The sequence below is a fragment of the Citrus sinensis genome, chromosome 4 (genome assembly GCF_022201045.2).
Source record: "Citrus sinensis cultivar Valencia sweet orange chromosome 4, DVS_A1.0, whole genome shotgun sequence".
Lineage (NCBI taxonomy): Eukaryota > Viridiplantae > Streptophyta > Magnoliopsida > Sapindales > Rutaceae > Citrus > Citrus sinensis.
In genome coordinates, this window is record NC_068559.1 from 12,169,347 (window position 1) to 12,178,465 (window position 9,119).

A 9,119-nucleotide genomic window follows, 5' to 3' on the forward strand; every position below is an offset into this window, starting at 1 on the left:
AAACACATGCATACAAACCTAAACATATGCATTCGGGAACACAACCCCCCCCCCCCAAACTTGAGAGTTGTTGTGTCCTCACAAGCAAACATAACAAATGCACACAACTGGACAAGGATATGGAAGACCTTAGAAAATACCACACAAATTGAAAAACAATTTTTTTTTTTAGAAAAACAAACTAATAAGGAAAGAGTACTCCCCTGTGGTGGGGACTATAGCACATGATGGGATACTATCAGTGCTTCTTGGATGCATTGCGCAACTTATCCTTTGGTGAAGCTTTTGGAGAAGTAGTTGGCAATGGCTTTGTCTTTTTCGCTGCGGGGCTAGCGAGAGGAGTTGGGGTTGGGGTTGCTGTAGCCGTACCTGTAGATGTACTGCCTTTGCGTTTACTGGATTGTCTTGGACTGGTGCGAATAGGCTGGCTAGGAGTTTGCTGGAGAGGCTTTGTAGTTAATGCATCCGCTGCCTGACCCTCAGTCGTGATGGCAGCAATGACCGCAAGTAGTTGCTTGGCTTGCTCAGGTGTAGGCATAGCTCTGGCTGCTGTAGCAGCTAGTTCAGCATCGACTTGCTCCATTTCATCTTCAGAGGCTGGAGGTGTTGCCATTTTTGCTTTGCCCTTGGCCTTTCTCTTGCTCGCGAGGACTGGAATAGACAGCTCCTCTTCAAAGTCTTCCTCTTCCTCTTCTTGAATAATGTGCTTTTTCCTGGTTTTGGGCTGGGCTGGAATGGTTGGTTCCTCACATTCCTGCTCCGAATTGTCCTCTACTTCTATGGGTGAGCTATCAGTCTCAAACTTGTCACATTTTTCCTCAGGCTGGTCAAATGGTTCAGCATCTTTTGATTCTTCCTTTGCTTGTGGTTCGGCTGCAGCATCTTCTGCTGGGTCCTCTATGGCAGTGGCTTCTGCACTAGCCTCTGTTGGAGCATCTGCGGTGTGGGTGTCAAAATTAAACTGTTGGAACAGTGCATCAGGGAAGTTCCGGTGAGTGCGTTTCATGTACAGAGCAAATTGGTGTAGTTGGTTGTCCAGGTGCTGTAGATAACTCCAAAACCAACCATTTTCCCTCTGCTGAGCTTCCACACATTGAGTTATACTGTTGATGGTGCCTGGATAGTCTATTCTAAGCCAATAACTCATCTTGCTCCTATGACAACAGCTGGTTCAGTAGTTGTTCCAACACTCTCACCAGCAACTCTCTCAATGGTACGTGCCGTAAAGGCACCATCATTTTTTACATGTTCATCGCTGGCGTCAAGACGAACACCTGAAACTACACAAATGCTGGTGACGAGTGAGGGAAATAACAAGGCAGCAGTTCGGTGAGTTTTGACTGCACAATCTCGAATTTCTTTCGCATTGATGCTACCTATGTCTATAGGAAGCCCTCAAACTATGACATATAATAAGACCAACCTTTCTTGCGAAACTGTAGTAGTGTGAGTGGTGGGCATAAGCCTAGATTTCAGAAATTTCACCCACACCTTAGCAATAGGTTTCAAATCTATCCTATTAACTACACGCCCTTCCTCGTTAGCCCATGATGCCCCTTCAATTGTAAGAGTTATGAAAATGGTGTTCCACTTTTTCGGGGTTAACTTATCACGCAACTTAGCATACTCACAAGTAATTTCAGTAGGTAAGTCATAGAAAGCATTGATAACGCGAGAGTCTAATGGGACAAGTGTATTTCTTACCCAAATGTTGTGCTGATCAGGGCTTACCAAATTAGCGTAAAATTCTTTGACTACAGGCAGCACAGGATCTCGAGGGTGGTTGTAAAACTCTAGCCATTCTCGCTTTGCTACAGCATTATGAATTGTTTGCACAATTCCCGCGAGTTGGTCTGGGAATTGAAACCCTTTTTCTTCCAGAATCCGACGCGGCTTTATGAATTCCTCATATTTTTCTTCAGCGTGGTAACTCTAGAATCGTGACGAATCTTTGAGGCGGCTTGTTGTTTTCTTGTATCTCGGCATTACTGTAGCAGTAACAAATTGAGGCTACTGTTCCTGAAAGTAAAAAGAGAAGAAGAGGTTAAGAAGTAGGAGAGTTGGATTTGTGAAGGAGATGGGGAATAGTGGCATAGAGAACTAAGCACAGTGACTCCTTTTTATAGTGGACTAGTAATTGGAGATAAATACGGTAATTTGAAATAATTAACGGAATAAAATATTTTGAATTAAATGTGCATATCCCAAAATCATCGGCCAGTGAATTTAAAGCTTTAATTTCGGAGATTTGTTTCCGCAATTTTTATCCATATCCATGCATCCATCTGTCACGATTTTATCTCCAACGGTAAGTGAAAGGCTCCAGCTTTTAATTTACTGTAACGGTAAAATTAGCTGTTGCAGCATCCATTCGCTTATTCTAACAACGGATACATACTCCCCACGAAAGCTTCTGACGCGTGGTTCACCTCTGAATTCTGCCACCATACACTCTCACGTGTCAATATGGAATTCAATTGTCACACTTACTAAAATTAAGTCTAAAATTATTAAAAGAAATAGATATATCAAATTAAAGTGAAAATAAAGTATGTAATAATGGAAAAGGATAAAAATAAATGGTTAATATGGAAAAACAAGATTAAATAAAATGTAAAAGAAGAAGAACAATTGCTATCTTGTGTCTGACTCCATATTTTATCATTGTTACAGCAAAGATTTTATTGCAAAAATGTGTGCCTTCATCACTGATAATTGCTCTAGGAGTGCCAAACCTGGAAAAAACATTTTTCTGAAGAAAAGTCACCACGGTTTTAGCATCATTGGTAGGGAATGCTGCAGCTTCTACCCACTTGGAGACATAATCCACAGTAACAAGGATATATAAGTTCCCAAAGGATTGGGGAAAAGGTCCCATGAAATCTATTCCCCAAACATCAAAAACTTCCACTTCCAGTATGTTAGTCAATGGCATCTCATGTCTGCTAGTTATGTTCCCAATCCTTTGACACCTGTCACAACATTTAACAAATTCATAAGCATCTTTAAAAATAGTGGGCCAATAATAACCTGATTGCATAACTTTTGCAGCTGTTCTGTGACCACCAAAATGTCCTCCATATGCTGCAGCTTGACATGACTCCAGTATATGAGGTATTTCTTCTGCTGCAACACACCTTCTTATTACTTGATTTGAGCATAGCTTATATAAATGTGGGTCATCCCACTGATAACTTCTAACATCATGAAGAAATTTCTTTTTCTCTTGAAACTTCAACTCAGGTGGTAGTAACCCACTTACTAAGTGGTTAGCAAAGTCTGCATACCAAGGAGATTCTGATTGCTGCAGCATCTGTGCTTGCTGTACTACCAATAGTTGTTCATCAGGAAAAGTTTCGGTGATGCCCTTCCTTGTCAATGTACTAGAGTTTGCTTCCAGCCGTGACAAGTGGTCTGCCACTTGATTCTCAGTCCCCTTTCTATCTTTAATTTCCAGATCAAATTCTTGAAGCAATAAGATCCATCTGATTAATCTTGGTTTGGCATCCTTCTTTGAAATTAAATATTTGATGGCTGCATGGTCTATGTAAACAGTTACTTTAGTACCCACCAGGTAAGCTCTGAATTTGTCAAAAGCAAAAACTACTGCTAGCAACTTTTTCTTTGTAGTGGTGTAATTGATCTGAGTTGGAGTGACTGTTTTGCTTGCATAGTATATGGAATGAAAAACCTTATCCTTTCTTTGCCCTAATACTGCTCCCATAGAATGATCACTAGCATCACACATCAATTCAAATGGTAAAGCCCAATCTGGAGATATAATTACTGGAGCAGTGATCAGAGCTTTCTTTAATTCTCCAAATGCTTGAAGGCACTCTTTGTCAAAGTGAAATGGTTTGTCATGCTCTAGCAATGAACACAGAGGCTTAGCTACTTTGGAAAAATCCTTAATGAATCTTCTGTAGAATCCAGCATGACCTAAAAAACTCCTAATACCCTTTACTGAAGTTGGAGGTGGCAGTTTATCTATTACCTCTATCTTGGCTTTGTCTACCTCAATACCATCCTTGGATATCTTGTGACCCATCACTATTCCTTCTTGCACCATAAAATGGCACTTTTCCCAATTGAGTACTAAGTTGGTCATCTCACGTCTTTTAAGAACTTCTTCCAAGTTGTATAAACAATCCTTGTATTTTTCCCCAAAAACTGAGAAGTCATCCATGAAAGCTTCCAAGGTCTGCTCTACCATATCAGAAAATATAGACATCATGCATCTCTAAAAAGTTGTTGGAGCATTGCATAGCCCAAATGGCATTCTTCTGAAGGCAAATGTTCCATAGGGACAAGTAAATGTAATCTTTTCTTGATCCACTGGAGCTATAGCAATCTAGTTGTAGCCTGAATACCCATCTAAGAAGCAGTAGTACTGTTTTCCAGCAAGTTTGTCCAACATCTGATCTATGAATGGAAGTGGGAAATGGTCTTTCCTTGTGGCTTTGTTGAGCTTCCTGTAATCCATACACACTCTCCATCCAGTCAATGTCCTTGTAGGAATAAGTTCATTCTTCTCATTAGCCATTATTGTTATCTCTCCTTTCTTTGGAACACATTGAACTGGGCTTACCCATGAACTGTCTGATATTGGGTATATGACTCCAGCATCTAACCATTTGATGATTTCCTTCTTCACCACTTCTTTCATAATAAGATTCAGCATTCTCTGGTGCTCCACCGAATTGCTGGAACAATTCTATAACAAGATTTTATGCATACATATGGATGGGCTTATCCCCTTTATATCTGCCATGGTCCATCCAATTGCTTTTCTGTATTTTCCCAGCAAATCTACTAGACTCTATTCTTGACCTGCATCCAAAGTAGAAGAAATGATTACAGGGAGTGTGTTGTTTTGACCAAGATAAGCATACTTTAAATGTGAAGGTAACAGTTTTAATTCAAAACTAGGAGGTGATTCAATAGATGGTAAAGTTGTTTTTACTTCCCTGTCTGAAAGATTCAGATGTTCAATAAACCTATTGTGCCTATCAGATTGCTGTTTATCCATCCAATCTATTTGGATTGTTGTAACATCTTCCTCTTCAACATCCTCAAAGGTTGTGACTTTGTCAAGTACATTACTGCAGCATCTGTCCATTCTGTCTGCTACAACAAGATCTACTACACTTAGGAAATTGTAATCTTTTACTTCATCAGGGTTCCTCATAGCCTCTAGTACATTAAATGTGACTTGCTGATCATTCACTCTCATGGTGAGCTCACCTTTCTGCACATCTGTCAAAGTTTTTCGAGTTGCTAGAAAAGGTCTTCCAAGTCTAATGGGTACCTCTTTGTCAGCTTCAAAGTCCAGCACAATGAAATCCACTGGAAAGATGAATTTGTCAACCTTCACCAATACATCCTCTATCTTTCCTTCAGGGTATGCATGAGATCTGTCAGCTAATTGCAGAGTGACTGTTGTTGGTCTGCACTCCCCTACTCCTAGCTGCTTAAATACAGATAATAGCATCAAATTAATACTAGCTCCCAAGTCACAAAGTGCTCTGCCAGTATACCTAGTCCATATAGAACATGGTATTGTAAAACTCCCTAGATCTTTCAATTTTGTGGGAATTTTACTCTGGAGCATATGACTGCTTTCCTGTGTTAAAGCAACAGTTTCAAACTCTCCCAGCCTTCTTTTTCGTGCCAAGATATCTTTTAGAAATTTCACATAATTTGGCATTTGCTTCAAAGCTTCCACAAAAGGTATATTTATGTGCAGTTGCTTCAACACTTCCAGGAATTTGTTGAATTGCTTGTCTTGTTTTTGCTTCTGGAACCTTTGTGGGAAAGGTGGTGGATGTCTAAACTGCTGGGTAGCTTTAGGAGATACCAAACTTTGTTTGTTTGATTTGGTGCAAGTTGTAACTACTGGTGTTGTGACTTCTTTTTCAGCATGTTCTGATTGAATTTCCTCTGTAGTTGTTGTAGCTTGGCCCATGTAACCAGTGTCTTGAATAGGAGTTTGCTGTAACAAGCTTCCCTTTTGAGTTGGTTCTTGTGCTGAATTGTATTCCATCCCTTTTTTGGTCACCTTTGGTTCTTGTGCTGAATTGTATTCCATCCCCTTTTTAGTCACCTTTGGTTCTTGTGCTGAATTGTATTCCATCCCCTTTTTGGTCACCTCAACTAGGATATCAACATTCTTTCTAGATCTCAAACTAATTACTTTGCATTGTTCTTTGCTCTCTCTCCTAGGGTCTTCTGTGTTGCTAGGTAGGCTTCCTTGAGTTCTGCTGCTCATTGCTGTAGCTAGTTGTCCCATTTGGTTCTCAAGGTTTCTCAAGGACACAGCTTGACTTTGCACAATTGCTTCATTCTTTACAATATACTTCTTGATCAGTGCATCCAGTGAAGTAATTGGATCCTGACTAATATGCTTTTGCCCTTGAATTTGTTGTGAAAACCAGGTGGTTGTGTGTTTCTACTTAGTCCATTCAATGCTGGAGCATTTCGATTCTGACTGCTCCATGAGAAATTTGGGTGTTGTTTCCAGCCTGGGTTGTAAGTATTTGAATATGGGTTGTTCTGAGGTTGTCGATTGAAGTTACCCACATAGTTTACTGAAGTTGGATTTCCAGGACAATTATCAAAATCATGTTCTTCACCACAATAGACACAAGAAAGTTCAGTAACTTGCTTTACTGTTGCTGGAGCAGCTGTCATGGCTTTTACCATGTTAGTCAATGAGGTTACTTGTGCTGATAAGGCTGTAATTGCATCAATGTTATGTACCCCTGCTGATCCTCTTGCTGCTGGTTGCCTGGTTGAAGGCCACTGGTAATTATTGTTGGCAATTCTTTCTAGAATTTCATAAGCTTCAGTGTAAGATTTGGATAACAGAGCTCCATTTGCTGAAGCATCTACCATTAACCTTGTACTTGGATTTAACCCATTGTAGAAAGTTTCCAATTGAATGCAACAAGGGATGCCATGATGAGGACACCTTCTGAATAATTCCTTGAATCTTTCCCATGCCTCGTACAAACTTTCATCTTTAAGTTGATGGAAGGAAGTAATCTCATTCCGCAGTTTTGCATTTTTTGTTGGTGGGAAATATTTCATTAGGAATTTATCAGCCAATTCATTCCATGTAGTGATGGAATCAGAGGGTAACGAATTTAACCATGCTCTTGCTCGATCTCTTAAGGAATAAGGGAAGAGCCTCAGCCTTAAGGCAACTTGTGTCGCACCAGCAATCTTGAAAGCATCACTTACTTTCAAGAACAATTTAAGATGGAGATGAGGATCTTCATTAGGCAATACATTGAATTGTCCCACTGTTTGTAACATTTGAAACATCACTGGTTTCAACTCAAAATTTGCTGCTTCTACCTCAGGTCTGATGATCCCAGGGTGTACAACTTGCGGGGTTAGTACAGCATAATCTCTTATAGCTCTGTCTCTATCATCAGCCATGTAAATAATATTTTTGTTGCCTTGCTGTCTCCCGTTGGCATGTTCATTCTGCTCTTCTTGAATGTTGACTGGTTGTAGGGGCCCGTGATGATTCAAATTTTGCGCATCCTGTAAATTATTCATGCTTGGAGCACTTTCTGAATTCCTTTGTTCTCTTCATAGTCTCCTGACAGTCCTTTCAATCTCAGGATCGAATTGGAATGCCACAAATCTGTCTTTGCACATGCATGTACCGATCTGCCAATAAATAGAATAAATCAAATCAAATTTGGTGCTATCAAGATTTACTTCACACTAAAAAAATAAATAATCAATCCCCGGCAACAGCGCCAAAAACTTATTGGTTGATTTCTATAATCAATTATTATCAATGCCAATGTGCAAGTATACACAACAAGTAATAAAGTGATAAGTATTCAAGATCCTCTCCACAAGGATTGATGTTACTAAAAATGTTAAAGCAATCACAATAGTGCAAATCAACTAAAGACCGAAACAAACAATTGTCAAATAATTCTATCGTAACTAATAATGGAAATAAAACAATACTGTAATGAAATAAACTAAGTTAAATGTGTCTAAGATTTAATTGAGAATGATCAAACTCTCCTAATGGGGTGACTGTTGTTTACCAAATTAGCACCAGTTGTTACAATAAGTGCTGCAGCAATGGGTAGAATAAATCTGCATCCGCAGTTATCGCATGTTGGAAATCTCATACCTTTAAATATACTAAAAATGACTAGTTACTCATATATTCAAGATCGTCTCCACAGGGATTGATGTTACTCAAAATGTTAAAGCAATCACAATAGTGCAAATCAACTAAAGACCGAAACAAACAATTGTCAAATAATTCTATCGTAACTAATAATGGAAATAAAACAATACTGTAATGAAATAAACTAAGTTAAATGTGTTTAAGATTTAATTGAGAATGATCAAACTCTCCTAATGGGGTGACTGTTGTTTACCAAATTAGCACCAGTTGTTACAATAAGTGCTGCAGCAATGGGTAGAATAAATCTGCATCCGTAGTTATCGCATGTTGGAAATCTCATACCTTTAAATATACTAACAATGACCAATTGCTCATATATTTATGGTACGACATTATAACCTTTAATCTCTCCACCCTATAAGGTGAACACCTATATCTAGAGTGTCACAAATCTTAACTTCAAGTATTGCCCTTATGGGATTCAAGGTAACCTAATCCAGGAAACTCGACTTAAGAATAAGTAATACTCTAATAATGTCCGCTAAGACATGCCTTTTTACTGCTCTATCTTAACTGAAACTATTAAATGGGTGGTCAACCAAAATAACAGTTGTATTCATAAAAACTACTAGAGTATAATGCTACAACATTACTATAACAACATACAAGAACATTCAAGAACCCATTGGATTATTTGTCACTCAACCACAAGTAAATTTAGTTCACAATCTGGATGAAAAAAATAAACACAAAAATATTGATCTCGGAATACATCTAAATAATTCAAGGAAGAAGAGAAAATATAAGTTGAGCACGATGAAAAACAAAATAATTCTGCACGGTTCTTTTCTTTGTTTCCGAATAGCACTCCTCAATCTTGATCTCCTTCTTCTCGCCTTTTTAATTATTTTTTATGATAATTCCCAGCCGCCTTTCTATGTGGTGTACGCCTCCT

At 38.9% G+C, this 9,119-nt stretch overlaps 1 non-coding gene across 1 annotated transcript; it reads left to right on the forward strand.

Moving 5' to 3' along the window:
• The first annotated feature begins 6,952 nt into the window (after window positions 1-6,952).
• LOC112495884 (small nucleolar RNA R71) lies at window positions 6,953-7,059 on the forward strand. Its single transcript, XR_003062277.1, has one exon. It is a non-coding gene; the product is annotated as a small nucleolar RNA R71 (small nucleolar RNA).
• The last annotated feature ends 2,060 nt before the right edge of the window (window positions 7,060-9,119 follow it).